The following is an 18,412-nucleotide window of genomic DNA, read 5'->3' on the forward strand; positions in this document are numbered from 1 at the left end:
TTTTTGTATCTGGGTCTTTAGGCACAAGTCCAATGGGGGAGGGGGGGAAACTCCACCCTAATCTTTAATATTCTGTACATGTGCATGCTTTAGGTCTCTCTAATTTTTTTGTATTCCAGTAATTGGCAGAATTGGAAAATAACAACTAGCACAATTTTAAAGTCAAACAACAAAGTCTCCACCCGGTTGTATTTCTAAAACCTACATTCATCTACAAACATCCTTATTGCTGCAGACCATTAATATCACACGGATTGTGTGGCACAGTTTACCTTTCTGTATAATGCCGAATAAATTCGGAAAAGAAAGGAAAAGTCTGTGAACCCCTTAGATAACGTTAGGAAAGGAAGGATGGGGGGAATACAGAAAAAGAAACTGTGAAGAAATGGGCTGAGAAGATGTGGAGCCCTTGAACTTTGACCAAAGTAAATAAATACTTTATTCCTTAGTGCACGAAAACAATGCCATTGTGAGGCTCCGAGCTCATCTTACCTTGTCTCCTTGCCTTGTCTTTGTTCTTAGCATTTCTATTTTTAGAATACACTCATAATTGATAGGATTAAGATATAGCTAGGAATTTCATGTCTCTCATTACTTTGAGATTGACTGCTGTAATAACGCGTGTGCCCATTCATCAGTGTTTTGTCATGATTTCAGAAAACCATTCCATATTCAGAGAGACATGAGACACCAAACGGATTGCTCTGTAAGTAGCGTATCTTTATTGTCCCTTTCTGCATGCCCCACCGTGCTGTCACTCTCAGTTAACAGATTGGGCAGGTTGTTACTCAGCAGACTTCTTTTTTTTTTTCCCCTGCAGAACTTGCATCTGAATCCAAGTAACAGCTCCTCGGTGCTTCGGTGCTGACGCACTGCACTGACCAGTTAGTACAAGTCCCATACTATTTTCATTATCCCTTATCCAAGGAGAAAAATGTATTAAAAGATAAATTAAATAAGCATTCTCTCTCTGTATGTTCCTCTTGTGAGGAAAATGACCGAGTTTTCCTAAAAGCTTGGGTCGGTTTTGTCTACAACTCCTTTGGCAGTACCTCTGAAAGACTTTAGTGCACCAGGCAGACATTGTTAGCTTGTTCCTTGTCCTTTCTTTTGCTGTAATCTAAGTGCTTTAGAGTTATCTTTGTCATTCAACCAATTATCTGATACTAAAATACTCAAAACCAGCCCTAGCAGAACTTTTAAAGGTGGGAGAGCACTTCAACTCCTTAGTCTGGGATCTGATTTTAACATCAGATTGTATTTTTATTGCAAGCCCAGCCGCCTTTGTGTGTAAGCACCTTCCAAACTCCTCCAAGAATTAGAGCCCGTTTGTGGCAGGGGGGGGGGGGGGGGGGGGGTGTGCGACTGTTTGGCCACACAGAGTTAACCACACATCGGGGGCACCAGGTGCAGAAAGGGAAAGGGATGGACTGGGGCAGAGGGCCGCAGGCAGTCATGATGAATGCAGGAGGCCGGGGTGCAAGACGCCCTCCAAGCAAAATGACCGTCGCCTGCCCCACCACGGGCCCACCAGACTCTCTCTGCACCACCGTTCTGGCTCCTCTTTCTGTTTAACCTAACCAGAAAGCAGCGTATTCCCCTTAGCGTACTTCCGTTTCTACAAGTTGGGGTCTCTATCTCCAGTAGATTCTCTCCACTCTATTTTTATCTCATTAGATTCGATATATTTATTGATTAGATCAGGTTCAAGGGAATATTGTGTGCATAAAATACACTGGAACCTTGTATCTTAAGTTTCAGCAATTTTTTATAGCTTCATTATAAAACCCCAGAAAATTGCACTGTATTAATAGAAATGCTGACATCCCTTTAGCTGCAGTGACATTAATTGAAGCTACCATAATTCATCATCGTTCTGAAGAATGTAACCTCTAAAAGTACATTAAATAAGAGTGCATTAATGAACAATTATAGTAATCAATTCACCCTCCCAACATAACTCTCTTAACTGCAGTGGAGGATGGGAAAAAAGAAAACCATCAACAACAAAAATGCCTGTGCAAGACAGGAACCTTTGGCCAACACCGTGAGGCAATCCTCTGCAAGGGCAGGCGTGAGTTGTTAGTCAAAGTCACTCCTAACGCAAGTTGTTTTCTCTTTATTTATTTCTGTTTATTTCTTTCACTCCTGGCTATTTTTTTCAGTGCCACTCCTTTCTCATTTGAATAGCCTGTGCTAAATAGCGGCATTTGTTTGTGTATTGGCTAGACCTCTAAATAGCTAATGCTCGTACAATTATAGAATAAGCACACTTTTTCAGCAAGTCTATCAGTGAGGGGTTAGAATAGGAAACAAGGTTCTTGTGTTAACCCAACACAGAAACTTGGGTGACTTGCTTTATTTTCGTAACTTGGTTCGCTCTTTGCAGTAGGGAAAAACCCAACATCTTCCGTCACAGGGGCATTATTGATTGAGTGAAATAATATGATAGTTGGACAAAGACAATTTGAAAACACTTCAAAAATGAAAGCACTCACCACTCTGCAGAAATAGTTATTGGTGGCAAGTAAGGAAAGGGTGTTTCTTTGTAAGTCTTTGTTTGGGGGTAGGCAGTGGGAGAAGACACAGTTTATTCTTACCAATCTTAAGAAGTAATTCCTTACTACATGTGAAACCTCCCATTATGGAATGAATACAAACCTACTGAAACACAATAGAGGAATGGAAGAAACTGGTTTCTCACAAACGATCATTATTTTTTACATCTGTTTGCCTCGCTTTAGATCAAATGATTAGGTACATGTCACCGTTTCTTTGCCATTTCCTCTTAAATGATCAATGTGGATGCTTTGTGCTTGGCCCCTTAAGGTCCCAAACTAGAAGTAGCATTTAAGATTTTGCATACAAGATTGCACAAGTGTTAATGAAATCTCTCACTGCTGGAAAACACCATTCATTAACATCTTTACATGGGATAACAGCACCCCCGGGACACCAAAAGCCCCAGCCAAAACTTGTGCTATGGACGGCATGTCCCATGTCCCACCTACTCAACACTGTCCGTCCGATTAAACTCCCCTGTAGGCTAGACTTGGCAGCCTGTGGCTTTTGCCCCCACTGAATCACAGGAGGACGCGGGTGGTTACCAAGACGGAGGCGAGAGCCAAGCTTGACATGCTTCGGCATTGATCCTTCCAGCTGCAGCCCAGAAGCTGCGTGGCAGCGCTGTCACCACCCGGAGCAAAGCCTCACACGTTCGGCGGCCCAACCACAGCTGAGCAGCCTGTGGCCAGCAGAACGCTCGACCAGGTTTTGCCTTACCTGCCGCTGCCAGTGTGCCCTCAGACCCTCTAGGAAGCCCCCCCCTCTTGACTAACTCCATATGGGCTTACAAGACTACCACTAGACTCCTATTTCCAAAACGTGTAGAGTTTTATTAATGTGCTGAAAGCCTAAATAACTTTTAATTACTACCACTAAGCAGGTTTTTCTTTCCTTGAAATGACAAGGATTTGGGCTTTTAACTAAAATACATAAAGTCACCGTGATAACACTAGATCTGAACATTACAGATGTGTATATAAATTTTTAATTCTGAGCAAATGAATAGCCCTTTTTAGTCAACAGAATGAATTATGTAACTGAAGTTTTATACCCACCAAAGACTTTGGCTATGAGTTTGTTTTGCAGCGTCTTGGTTTTCTATGGCTACACCTGTAAAACAAGAAATGCTCCACAAGCTGTGGCATCTGCCAAAGCCCATTTGTAGACCTCCATACTGCCTGGCTAATCCCACTCTGCGCCACTTCCCATTTTCACACTCATTTTTACAAAAATTCAGCCTGAATGAGGACAGTTATCACAAAGTGCAGTCAAAGCTATTTCAGCTAATGGTTGAAACCATCCTGACCAAAGCCTCTTGTCCCCCTCCCGAGCACCTCCTGGAGCAGGCAGCAGCGGGCAGCCCCCCAGCAAGGCCCAGGGCAGAGATCAGCCACTTCGCCCGGCCGCCCCGCTCCCTGTCCTGCTGGCTGGGGTTGGCTGGTGATGTGCTGGCTGCGCTTCTTGCAAAATTTCCCCTGCGTGAGCAGGAAATCTTGGCCACTGCGTTTAGGGCAGCCTTCCGTCTGCTTCGTGCAGCCGGGGCCAAGACTGAGGTCTGAACCTAGCGAGTGTGGTGGGTTTCCCAGGAGGACAAGCACTCTAATTTGGGTTTTTTGAGTCACTGGGAGGGCTTGAAAGGAGTGCACCATTAAGCTTGCCAGAAGCGATGGGGAGCCACGGTACCTGGCACGCCAGGCAGTGCTGATGGGGGTGAGCTTCACACCTCAGGCAGGCAGGAGTGGGAACGGTGCCCTTGGTCTTCCCAGGCCTGGCACACTGGGGACACGGCTGCCATCTGACTGCCACGGGAACTACGTGCCCAGCTCAGGGAAAAGCATTTGGCTCAAAGTGCACAGTTCTTTAGGGAACAAGACATTTTCTAAGAGCCGTTTGCTGGTTCCTTAAATTATTTTGCAGCTAGTTAAATAACTGCTGTGCTAGAAGCTCTGCAGGCAGTAATTATTGCTCCATTTTCTTCTATTAGGCAGTCCTGAACTGAGCCATGAAAATTGCTTTGAAATCACAGCAGACAAAGAGGAAACTTTTGGACATCATTTATTTTGGGATGTTCCAAACCAAAGCTATCTTCCAAACCAAAAAAGAAGTCCAGCCCTGCCAAGTCCTTAATCACTGAAATGAAGAAAGAGACCACAAAACTGAATTAAAAGATGATTGAAACAATTTTCCTACTCTGAAAAAGCCTTTTTTGGAGTTACTGTCAGAAGAAAATAAGGGAGCAACAAAAACCCTTAACACATCACTGATGTATCTAACTGGAGGTGACTCCCAGAGGCCAAGCATTTGAAAAGGGAGAGATGCTGGAGTTTGTGCTTGCTGGGAAAGAACGCGTACGTGGACTTTGCATTTCAAAAAAGATTTAGTAAGGCATTTCCAGAGAAATTTCCAACTGTGTAAGAGCAAGAATCTTCCTAAGAGTATCCACTCTACTATGTCATTATAACATAATTGTAACATAATATCCCAGCACTTACGCTTCGGGCACTTACAAACTCATCTTAAAAACATTTACCAGGTACAGGACGCCAGGATTATTTATAGCCCAGGACCACCAAAGGGCTTGCTCAGCCAGGACCAGGTGCCATTGAGCTCGACGGTACATAAACACGGAGCAAAAAGGCCCCTCCGCCACACAGCTCGTGTCTGGCCCAGGACAGAAGGTATGTTTTAAAACTCCGCAAATGCGATCTGGCAAATGCTGTAACAATCATTAAAAGGGCCAATGTGTATTTAAAATACAAATGTATACAAGCCCTGGCAAATTCAGAGTTTAAATCTAGTCTGCAACGCGATGCCTGAACAAGAAAAAAAGACAACAGTAAACCAAATTGGGGAAGCTAGCTGGGAACAAAACTTAATTTTAGCAAATCCCATGAAACATTTGTTACGAAATACAGAATCATCCATCCTTGCCCTGAAGGAGCAATCACCAGCAGGCAACATTTTGTCAGGATCAGACCAGAAACAGTCCTGACAAGGAATGTGAGGAAGGGGAGCGCAGTAGAAAACTGGTTTCAGCGAGTATGCGGCGTGCTAGGGATGAAAATGCTCACGGGAAAGTTGTGCTGAAGTTACTAAATACAAGAGTGCAGTTCCCAGCCAAGGCCCCTGCAGGCTCACCCTCCACCCCCCTCCCTTCGTCACTCTGTTTGTTTAAGGTGTTTGTGTGCACCAAACTCCCGGAGACACGTTCCTTGGACTCTCTGGGTGGGATTCAATGAGGACGTAGGCATTCCATTTGAGCCAGGGACCCCACAGTCCCAGGCACCCCTATGTCCTGTGCGTGTTTCTGCCCTCCCGATGCAGCCGACCCTGCCTCACAACCCACACTCAGCCAAGCTGGTGGCACTGGCCAGGAGAGATGCTTTTACTCCTGTTTAATCCATCACATTCATTAACTTTTCCTTAAACTTAAATCATTAAATTCTTTCTTTTGTACTTCGAAGTGTGTCCTCCCTATTACACGTGTGGCACTGAAGCCCAAACGGCGCTATTCAGTAGGATTTCTTTCCTCGGGAACTGGGAGAGTTTACTTTTCCACAGAAAGAGCTTTGCTATTTTGAGTGTGGAAAGAGGTGTGTGACTGCTCCTGGAAGGTCCCACTCCAAAAAAGAGAGTAAAGCAAAACCTTGGATGTCTCCCAGTGCGGTGCTGAGCCCAAAGGGGTCTTCCTTGCCAAAAAGGAGCGGCGGCGACGCCTCAATTATGCGTTCTTAATACAACACGGAGAGAACTATCAAAATAGTAGGCCCCGAGACGTGCGTTATGAGATGTCCACAGCCCACCAGGCTGACAAGTATCGAGGTAGACGTGCTGCAAGCAAGGCTGCCTCCGGCTGCATTTGTGGCAAGGTCAGCAGGGAGCAGAAGCAGCTTTGAGAGGGCCAGGTGACACGGCCAGGAAACCGGGCGAGCTCTGGGCATGTAAGCGCCTCATCATGTCCTAACATTTCGCTGTTCCCTTGTGCTCCACTACTTACCTTCTTGTGTTATTTCTTGTCAGGTAAAAGCTCTGTGCCGTTTCAGCCCTGCGTTTCAGCAGCACCTAGCACCTCCGCTGCCAAAGAATGTGACTCCTCCATCCTACGGTGACACCAAGAGTCACAGATAATAATACTGAGGATGCACGTGTCTCTCTTACAACTGCAGGTCAGCTAGGCTTTTTGTGCTAGTTCTTATTTGTACCTCCTTGGACATAAATTGTAAGTACAGCAGGTCAAAAATACAACATTTAAAGATCACAATTCTTAACTTAGGTGCCATTTAAAGCTTCTGCCCACCTCAAACAATAGATGATTCATTTGTGAAAACTGATGATTTATTTAAAAGGATGCAAAGTGCAAAGCTGCACCCAGATCTCAGAGGGAGGGAGTGAAACAAGCAGGGTGTTATGAAACCCTCTGCTGACACCCGCCGAAGATAAAGTACATGGCAGAGGGAGAAACACGACAGGCAGAACATCCCGAGCCTTACAACAAAGTGGGTAAGGGTTTCTTCGGACTCCTCCATTTCTGCCAGAAATAAACCACTTGACTAGCTCTTTTTAAAATAGCTGTTGGCCCCATTTGTAACATTATCAAGCGCCGCTAATCTTCCAAAGGGCCTTCCTCCATTTCCCCACTCCACATCTTTTTCCCACAAAAGCCTAAGCCTGGATTTGTTTTTAGGAATAGCAACCAATAAGCAGAGGCATGGTAACACTAGCAACGGGAAAGAAACGTTACCGAATTCGAATATGAAAAACGAAGGAAAGCAAAGCCTTTTCAACAATGCCTGAGGAAACCTGCAAGTCCTAGAGCTGATCCAGAAACCCTGTTAATCCGAGAATTGCTTTTCACCTTTAGGATACACTTTCAAATTCAGCCAAAGCCATCACTAGTAATTAACGTAATAGTAATTTTTGGGTACGCTCTCCTATATATAGGCAAGATTACACGACTCCAGCATGAAATTTATAACTAAACAACACAACTTTATTTGTAGAGCATTTCTGTGGGTGGTGAAGTGATTCAGATGCTCTCTGCATTCTCCTTTATGGGGCCTCCTCTCCAAACACTAGCCATGCTCAGCTTGGTTTCTGTGCCGAGCTCTGACTCTTCCCTGAACTTCACTTGGTGCAGTGAGAAGGGAACAACCAGGGAAGCGGTGAGGATCCCGGGATTCACCACCCCCTGGCCTGACAGCAGCAGAAGCATCCCCGCATCTCTCACAGGCAACATGCACATGGGCAGGGTGCCAGCCCATGCCTTGGCCTTACTAGGTTTCACCCCAGCCCATCACTAGAGTCTTTACCAGAGTTAAGTCTCTACTTTTTCTTCCTTAGCAGGAATTTTCCATCAACTGTTTCAGCTGGAAACCATCCACCTTCCTGCACCAGGAGAGGCGGAAAGCAGTTAGGGAGAGTGAGCTCCAGATGCCGCATAGGCTTTGTATTTGCCAGATGCCCCAGTAACTCTTCCAGTCTCCCCCAGCTGCAGGGTACAGGGTCTCAGAGCCACCAGCAGAGCCAGCCACTCCCTCTCCCATCAGAGAGGCAAACCAGCTGGAGGAGTCGTTCCTGTCGGTGTCTGTAGTTCTGCTGCCTAAGAAGTTTCCAGCCCTTACAGGCCGGCACAAAGGGGCTTTTCACAGAGGTCCAGATTGCCTCCAGAGCCTGTCCCTTCTTTATTCACAGGAAGGCTCTTAGGTTTAGTCTGGGGAGGTCTGCAGATTGCCAAGGGGCTCTAGGGGAAGAATTTTGTCAAAGAACACATGTTGCAATGCATCCTCAAAAGGGTCTGCTTTCTCATTCATTTAACCTTCCCTGGAGGATCCTCCTTTGACTGTGCGTGATTTATCTTCAGATGGTATTTGCCTTTTAGGGCCTTTGGGATCCACTTGGTTCCTGAACAGCTCAATTACTTTGGATTTGTAGAGCCAAAGACAAGACAACTTACAGGGCCAAGCGGGTACCTGACCCGGCCACTCTGCGACAGGGCTGGGCCAGAGGGGCGGCTGCCAGCTTAACAGGCGCTTTCCTTTCTCGCTTGCGTGTTCCTTCTGGGTCTGTTTCTCCAGCGCTGCTGTTCAGCTGACTCCAAAGCAAACTGCTTCAGCACTAAGAGGAGCAGTGGGAGTGTGATGCCAAGGGCAAAGACAGTAAAAGCATTGTCCCTTTTGGCCACCAGCGTACCTACTCAAGCATAAAGCTGCACCATGGAAGATGTATGATGAGAAAGAGAGCCCAAAGCAGATGGCCGAATGGTTCCAGGCAACAAAACCAGTGGTGGTGACCTCAAACTGCTCTTGTCTTGGCATGTTGTTTTCAGGCCCGGGAAAAGGATTTAGTAACGTACACATTGGTATCCAGTCCTATTTAATCACCCGAGAATAGGTGACATATGGGGCTGAAGAGACACCTACAGGCACCTGAGGCATCTCAGGTGGCACCCCAGAGCTACATTTAGGCAGCAGAATCCCACCCAAAGCTTCAAACACCAGCCTAGAGCTGTCAAACACTTGGGTTGCCCAGGACAGAGCAAAGTTCCGCTGTCTGCATCCATCTGGTTGCTGCTGTATGCCCAGGGAAAGAAACAGCAATATTATCAGCTGATAACAAGTTCGTATTTTTCTTATCTATCATGCACTGTTTTCTCTCTAATTCTATAGAGAAGGCAGATACCTATTATTTCTTTCAACTGGAGCAGGCCTTCTCTTTCTCTCTGCTTATCCATGTGTAGGCAATGGGGCCAGCTACCCGCAGTAGTATTATCTGACCCTGCTTTTACAGATTTTCCATAGGAATATAAATGCAGCCAGACTCCCCAAGGGGTGGAGATATCAAATGAATAAGATAGCACTGAATCCATGTCACTCACCTCCATTAACCACACCCATCACACATAAGGACAGCACCATATTTAAGCAAACCCAATAATGTAGTATTTGGGGCATGGAGCATATAAAGGTATTTGTAATAGTAATGTCAGTGGGATGGCCTAACGATAGAAAAGGAGCAAGATTTGGAGACATGAGATAGATTTTACTGGACCTGCCGATACACTAAGAAAAGGTAGACAAGTTTTCCGGCACAAAAAAATCCTGACAGAACAGCATCTGGTACAAAACACTAGCAGCAGCATTATGGAAATGAGGGGGAAAAGCATTACAGAAGAAATGATGCAAAGACTCTCATCAAATAAAAAAATCCTGCATTATAGTGATGGGATAACTTGGGAGACTTCCAGAATTTTGCGATCCATGCACATGCGTGATGAAATTGATACTTTTTAAAACCAGTCCTGCTATCATGCTAGGATGAATTGCTTGGATGGTTTCTAGTTTAAAATTACAGTGCAGCAAGGAAGAACTGCAGCACTAAGAAGATTTCATTTTAGTGAAACTGCCATTACTGTTTCACCTAATGTAAGCCAATTTTCTCCTTCGCTTAGGAAAATGTATCCTTTCACACTCCATATTTTATTTGATTGCACTAACAGAATTCTATACCACCCATTCAGAGCAAATCAGCAACACGTTTCTTTTGTACAAGACTGAACACCTGTCTTTTTTTATAATTACATGATCATATTTTTGTTAAGGGTGAAATAAAGAAAGTTAAATACTAACTTGGTTGGAAGAAATACCTTTAAATCAAAGGGACGGTAACACACAGTTCCATGGCTTATCTCGCTCGGGGATTAGAAGTCACCCTCACGCTGAGGTTAGTTTGGGTGGGACAGCGTTACAAGTGTTTAAGCCATGAGAACAGCATTCTTCATATAGCTGCTTGCAGCTAACACAGTGGGTAGGATTCCCAGGGGAAACTATCAAGTAGAGTTACCGTATGTCAAAATAACTCCAGTTTAAAGCCCCCAAAGCTATACTCATTGATAGGACTCTGCATGAAGAACTGAAGGGCTCAGGAAGCAGTTGTTTCAATGACAAAATCTTCTCAGCAGCATGCATCAAATGTTCATATAATCAGTGCAAAAAATAAGTGTAAAAGGCTTTATAACAAGTACAAAACAAAAATAAAAGTATGCTGATGAATGCAAACAACTACCATGCAAGGTAATTGTACAAATTACATTCTGACTATCCTTCCCACAGAGATATCAGGGATTTACCGTATTTCTCCCTACTTATCTTTAGAGATTGGACACGCATGGAATGCAAAATGTTTTTATCTCGAAGTGCCAAATCCCTTAAAATACCAGACCTTTGATCTCTCTGACCTGAAGTGACAATAACAGAACTTAAGAGACAACAGCTAAATTAGCCATCAGTCATTAGCCATGCACACTTCCAGTAACAAACATATAAGTGTATCGCAGTTCTGAATGATTCAAAAACATATGTGAGCATGAGGCCTGCTTTGAGAGCAGAATTATACAGAATCAAGTTTTTTCAAAGATGGCAAATTAAGTTCCTATTAAAATAAAATGCACGCAAGAAAGTTGTATTTTATAGTACCTGTATCAGTTACTAATTATGAAGTTAAACAGTGCTGTGCATCTGTACTCAAAATGTTGCTTAGGGATATTATTTAGTCTAATCCCTCAGATTCTCTTGAGAAAATCTCCCTGTGACTACAGTATTTGGTTAAGCTGGAGAGTATATGCAAAAACAGTGCTTGATCTCGACAGCTTTGGCACACGCGCTTTGGCACTGCCCGTGACGATTCGGCCCACGGGAGCAGGATAGGCGTAGGCGTCACCTGCCGCGCCGCCAGCCTTTCTGCACGCCCTCGCTTCTGCGATTCCCAGCACCACCTGCCCCAGACTGCAAGGAAGGCAAACCTCCTCCGCCGCTCTCTACTTGGCAAGATATGCCAGGATCAGGGCGAGGGCTGTGATGAAGAAACTGGAAGCACAGAGCATCAGAAAGGGTAGGATGAAATGAACCGCAACGCCTTCCATCTCCAGGCAGTGGGGAGGGGTCAGGTAGTCGGCAATCTTTAAGCTGCTGGTCATCTACCAGGGGCTACCAACACTCAGTGAGTGAGATGATTTTTCAGTATGATAAAAGAGGAGGAGGGCTACGTGCCAGGAACAGACATTCCTCTGGGAAAACAGCAGATTTGAAAACCTGGGAAAGCTATATTTAAGTGCAAACTGATAGGGCTCAGAGCCTGGGTGAACAAGAGACAACATCCAACAAGTCACAAGAGAAAATAGACAACCTCCCATAAATAGCTCCACTTCTAGTTGAGTCTGACTGGTTTGTTATAGCCCTCGGGCTGCTCTCTGGCTCTGTATAAGGCGGGACATGCCTGAAGCTCTGCACGATTCCCAGACTTTGTGCCAATGGTCTGCTTACGCAGGCAGCCTTCAGACCCCCTGATGTGCGGCCATGCAACCCTGAATCATAGGCGATGTTGCCAGTATCACCTTCCCACACTCTGCTCCTTCCTCCTGTGAAGTAACTAAAAACCATAAACTGCTCCATAAGGCTGGAAGCTTGACAGTGCTTTCTGCTCACGACTAGACCCCGCCTGTCCTCCCCGCTCCAGCTTTCTGGGGCTGTCCAGACTGACCATGAAACTGCTAGACTGTCAGAAGCTCCTTTAAACTCCCATGCTGTCTGCTTCCTGCACCTGAAGATGTCCACCAGCCAGCGGCTGGGGGACCTCTGGGCAAAAAAAAAAGGGCAGATAAACATCCCTATGACAGAAATGAACACAAGCCATGCAAACAAAAGCACCATTTAAATGGGTGAATTGTCCCACTGACTTTGGCGAGAGCAGGATCATACAAAAAATAAGGAACTGATACAAAGCATGCTAGGGTTTTTAATCATCCCTCTCCCACTAGCCTGCCTGGAAAGCTCTCCCCAGACATGGTAGCTAAACCATGGGGTTTGTTTCCTGATGCAAAGCCCTGATAGAAATACACTTCTGCCACCTAAGAGGGGACCAGGGGCATGATTCAGTAATCGAACCATGCAGAGCTGTAACTCCTAAAGCACACAGTCCCATCACCCAGCCTGCCCACCCCTGCTCAGCTCTGCCCCACTTCTTACACAGGAATTGGTTCTACCCATGGAGAAAGCAGCATTCCTGACGGTAAGCCACTTCAGTCCTTTCAAAAGCTGTCTCCACACTTATAGACTAAATCTGGGGCTTAGCACAAGGTATCAGAAAGGACACATCAATCCTTTGAAAGGCAAAGAAAGGAATGGGGAAGAGCATCCCCTCTCAGAAGCGGTGTGGGACATGGATTTGTTTGCCCACTCAGAGCCCAACCTTTCCCACCCTTGGTTAGCCCGCACCAATCTCCGTTTACACCAGGAGGGCAGTGGTGGGCCCTGCCCTTGCCAGGGGCTGAGCGTCACTTGCTCACCCACCCGCTGCCACCCAGGCAGGCTGGGCTCTGCTGCAGCAGGAGACTTCCATGAGGCTCTCAAATCGCAGCTGGTATTCCAGGGGCTCCTTCCCCCTGCATAGCCAACACCGCTTTGCCACAAGGAACTTGTTTTCCCCCAACCACTGCTCTTTTTTCTCTCTCCCCCCACGCCATGCTCAGGGAACTTAACTCCCTGCTGCAATTCCTAGGGCACAAGAAGAGGAGATGGAAAGTACTGCGATGCCACTTTAAAGGACCCAGTCCAGGATCAGTGGCTTGCACAGGTACATCCCGGCCCCTGTAGCCCAGTGGGGCCACTGCAGGCCCCACAGCCTCAGGAAGGGGTCCCAGCTGCTCCGCCCCAGGCTCTGGCAGCAGTGCCATTTTGCTGCCCCTGCACAGCCATCACCCCCAAAAAAATCCTTCCTCCACAGCAAGGCAGCGCTGTCATAGCCAGCCCTGACTGGGAGGCTGGGTACAGACTGGGTACAGGCTCTTTTCTGGGCTCATTCCGATTTGCAATAGCCATTTACAAAATGGACACTGCCACTTCGCAAAACCCGTAAGAAGGAACCAGCATGGAATACTATTTCACTCCTAAAAGAGTTTATCTAAGTAAAAGAAGTCATCAAATTAAATCTACAGTCCATCTGAGTAACTAAGGAAGACAAGTTTCTGTTATGGCTGCATTTAAGGTCAATCATCTGACTGAGCAGCATCTGTTTAGGCAGCATGGTCACGCTTGATGAGAAGCACTCCTTTTAGAAAGTTTTTCTGTTACTGGTAAAGTTCATCTTCGGACCATTCTCTTTTGAATCCATTTAATAATATTTGTCCTGGACATAAACATGGTATTCCCCAAATATTTATACTAGAATTTGTTATCCCTGAATCTTTTTTTCAAATAAAGGCTCAAATACAGAATGCAGCAGCCACCTGAAACATTACACATTTTTTGTAAAATGTGAAAAAAAGGATCCAAGTGTTTTTCCAAAAGAAATCATCCAGTTCAACCTTGCCAATGCAAACTCGGCCTTTACTTTCCAAAGAGTCAAGAGTTAATAGTTGTATTTAATTTATCCCTTACATAAAGTTATGGCCAGGCTAGTTTTTGCAGCTCTAATATTCCCCAAAGAATACTCAATTTCAATGATTTCAATGACTTGGTGGCATGGGAGAAGGGCTTTCCAAAGGGTTTACAACCTGTGTCTCTTCTTCTGCAGAGGCTAACTACTTATGCATCATTTCATTTTCTCCACATAGATATAAGTAAGTCCCTTCCCATTGCATAATATTAAGATACCTCTTACAACATTTCTGAGATCGGAAAAATAGTGTAGTCCTGCCCTTGCACTAGAAACCCTGCAGTATCCTGTACTCTTTATGGGCCTCACTGGAATTTTTGCCTGAACTGCTTGTATTTTGAATTTCATTTTGCGCTCGTCTGAAGATCAGTAAAGGGAGGTAATACTGAGGCACAGTAATTTTAAGTATATAACTATTGTGCAGATGCTACAACTTTAATTATACAACCAGGCTTCTGTGACTGTCCAAAACTTCAGTGATAAACAATCTCCTTACACAGTGGCAGCAACAGGCTCGGGATCCATGAATTTATGTCCATAAACATTGGTTGCAGCAGCAGAGCTAATTGGGTATATCCTCAGAAGCGCATCCCATATGGATACCTTGCTCAATGAAGTCAGCTACCTTGTTAAGAATTAACTAAGTCATATTGTTTTGCACGGATTTTCACACAGATGAAACAGAAGTCTTCAAATCGCTTTCTCCGACTCCTTTTTTTTTTAGCTGAACATATATAATGAGCTAAAAAAAATGAAAAAGTACAGTCATTTTTTATAATTCAGTTTTTACAATTGCCAAAGTAATGACCTATGGACCCGCACAGGACACTGTAAATGTTAATACAGAGGTGGTCAGGGATGGTGATTCAGAAAGATGGTACCTGACATACTGGTTAACAGAAAAATAGCAGTTGGCGACTTCTCGGTCAGTTCCAACATCTCCCTCCAGAGATACCATCTCTGAGGTTTTGCTTGGGAGGGAAGTGGAACTGCTTTAATTAGGCCAGAATATATTTACTACCTGGGAAGCAGTCATGCCAAGACTGTTAATGACAAACAGTACACAAAAGGAAACAATGAACAATGCAAAGTGTACGCTTCCCAGTTGGACAGCTAAGATTACCTTGGTATAATAATTTTTGTTTAGAAAAACAAAACAACATTCTGAGGTATATTACATTAGCATTACAATCTAGGCCCATTCCTGGCTATGGAGACAATTCTGTTAAGGACCTTCAGGTGAACACAAGGCATTGTCACTAACTCTGGCTCTGAAGAACCCACAGAGGCTCCTGGGGGGGACTGTGGGTAGCACCATGAAGATCTCCTGACACATTCTCTGTAGAGCCCAACGTAGAACACGAGCGCTCTGAAACTCTACTTTAACCCCTCTGAGACAACTTACCAAGAAAAGCAACAGCAACAGGCATAATAAAAGAATCTCTAACCACAACTTTTGGTTTTAGAGCATTTTAATGATGGTCTGAGATGTCTAATCCCACCCCATTCTTATCTCCTATTCCACAACACTCTCAAGTTTGTTAATACTTCAGCTGCATACAGCTACCCTACCTTCTTTGTCACACAGGTCCTTTTTCTTGTGTTGATGGCTGAGCTCTCTCTCCCCAAGAATTTCATACAGAGCAGAAACCTTATCTCATCCATGATGTCTCTCTGTACTGTCTATTGGGAGGCATTAACCGCTTTCTCCTCTTAAAGAAATTTGACTCACGCATTCATACCATACAATTCTTATCCTACCTGGCAATACTTTTTTGTAGAAAAATATTTTGTTCATGGGGCTGGGCAGGCAGAGATATCACAAAAACTGGATCCAGTTACTTTCAGTGTTTCTTCTTTACCAATGTGTCAAATAACTTTTGGTGCAGGTCACCTGAATGAATGCAGTACAACAGGTTGGGCATGTCCCAGGCTGTTTTCAGTCACAGAACAGTATAGGATTTGTTAACTGGCAGAGGTATAACCTGCACTGCCACAGTGCTATCAAAATACAGACTGTAGAAACCATGGCTATTAAGCTAGCTACATAAAAACTAAAACTACTTTTAGCCAAGAAATCAGCTATTCTCACAGCAAAGCATCCTGCAAACCAATTAAAAAAAAAAAAAAAAAAAAAAAAAAAAAAAGAGTCCAAAATATGATCGAAGACAGAAGTCATAGTAATTAAACAAACAAATTATTTCTACTGCGAATATAGTAACAAAAGGATTTGGAAAGCCTTACATAAATGGGATTTCTGTACTGTGTTGACTGATTCATAGGCAGCCTCTGGATCTAGGATGAGGAATAATTAGCCACAGCCAATAAGCAAAGATAGACGTAAACATGGCAATAAGAATTTTTAAGTGTAGTTACTGGGTTGCCAGACAATAGCACTGGATGAAGGTGAGCACTATCAGTTGCATCACCTTCCCTCAACAAAACAGACAGGTATCATTTGTTAACGCTATAGCACCCAGACCATTTTAAAGGAAAACTCGGACCAAATTACAGTAGTCTAACCTGCAGATCATGAACTTTAATCTTGCTATCAGAATTGTCTTCCAATGAGTAATGCTCTAACAGGACTCTGGATTTCAATAAGCTAAGGCCAGACACAGGTGCTCATTTCTTACAGGAAACTAACTGTCCATATTTATAAACAAAATATTGCACTCCCTTGGTCTTTATTTGGACAGAAAAAGTTCAAAGAATCGCTTTCAGTATCTAAAATGAAGCACCTGCTTAGATCTTTGCAGGGGTTTTGTTCTTCTCTCGATAGAGCTCTCGGTAAAATGCGCATGGCAGCAAACCCATGTATCCGGTGGGTGTCCTTGTATGTGTTGTGACATTTGTAGTTCATTTTATCTTGGGATGTTTAGGAAAAAAAATCTAAGCACAGAGAAAACATACAATCATTTCAGATTTACAAGCAGACAGATCTGTAAGTTTGAGATAAGTTTAAACATAAAAAATATGCCTTAAACACAAGAAAACACTTATTTTTAAGACATTAGAAAAAACTTTTTTTACTGTGAGGGTGGTCAAACACTGGCATGGGTTGCCCAGAGAGGTTGTGGAGTCTTCATCCTTGGATATATTCAAAACCCAACTGCTGAAGCTGACCCTCCTCTGAGCCAGGGTGTGGACTAGATGATCTCCAAACAGGCCCTCCAGCCTCTGCCATTCTGTGATGAACAAAACCAGTTACTGGATCTGTATTGTCTATGTTAGGAGGCCAAAACACGTACGAAATTGTCTCCAATTACTCATTTCTTCACAGAAAAATTCTTAGAATGAGATAATATCAGAGACTAATTTTAGATCCAAGTAACATGAAATGAATTGGTTGGTTTGTTACATGTTACCTGACAATCAAAGGCTGAGGGACGCAAGAGGAAAGCAGTGGGAATGTGCAGTACAGCCAGGGCAGGGGAAAGACAGTGTCTCTGCCTCTCAGAAGCAGCTAGCTGCTAGACCAGATGGATCTGTTTCTTGGTACGCACATAAAAAGCAGAAGGTGGGTCTGTTGCAAAGAGCAACACACATTAAGACAGGACAAGTGAAACTAAAATATATACACACGGCAATCATTAGACATGGATTAGCTGCAAAACAGAACTCATTAATGCAGTCCATACTTCCCACCAATGATTCTTCTCTCACAAAAAAGTTTGCAACAGATGATGAAATAGCAAGAGACAGGTGTCACAAATCCACCAAGTCACACGGTCAGGGAGTGATCTCTTGCCAAGCATTGCATAAACTACTTCAGCAAATGCTTAAAAATGAGGCAGATAAAGTCTGCAGGAAAAATCCTGTAGTACTTCCCATCCAGAAAGAAGGTCACAGTTGGGCAGAGGGTGAAGAAGCAGCAGCAATGAAGGAAAATAAAAGAATCTGGAAAGTGCATTCTTCTCCTAAAATCATTAGAGAAAGGAGGGCGTTTTTGTAACTGCACACTTAAGAAGACCATCTCCAGAAGAGCGTGCACATTTTCTATGGTCTTCAGAGAAAAGCTCCTCCCTGGCAAGAAGAATCAATTCATTCAGATAAGTTTATCACAACCAAAAAAATCACAGGAAAAACATGTTAGTGTGCCTTAAGCCCTTGCCCTAAGACCTCAGAGATCCTAGCTGCAACGTTCTGCATTATGCTGCCTTCATTTTAGGGTGTTTTTTACACAACCCTCACTCAGGAGGTACTCCAGTGAACCTTGCTGCTGCAGTGTAAATTATGACTTGTTTGCTCTGTCCTTCTTCCAGAGGCTACTGTCACCATAGCAAAGCCAGCACAAGGGAAAACGTTCCCAAACTGGAGGTGATCTAAGTGCACAGACTGGTCTTTTAACACTTTCAGAAATATCCTCTGGTAACTATGCTGTGCTGATGAAAAGTGTTACCGCCTGCATGTATTCCTC

The 18,412-nt window shown here is 44.2% G+C and overlaps 1 long non-coding RNA gene across 1 annotated transcript; it reads right to left on the reverse strand.

The window, feature by feature from the left end:
* Window positions 1-13,870: 13,870 nt before the first annotated feature.
* Window positions 13,871-17,016, reverse strand: LOC118453109. Its single transcript, XR_004843053.1, has 3 exons — window positions 16,734-17,016; window positions 15,754-15,886; window positions 13,871-14,734 (listed from the first exon to the last, which is right to left on the reverse strand). It is a non-coding gene; the product is annotated as an uncharacterized LOC118453109 (long non-coding RNA).
* Window positions 17,017-18,412: the final 1,396 nt, after the last annotated feature.

This window comes from Egretta garzetta, unplaced genomic scaffold (assembly GCF_000687185.1).
Source record: "Egretta garzetta isolate BGI_Z169 unplaced genomic scaffold, ASM68718v1 scaffold139, whole genome shotgun sequence".
Classification (NCBI taxonomy): Eukaryota; Metazoa; Chordata; class Aves; order Pelecaniformes; family Ardeidae; genus Egretta; species Egretta garzetta.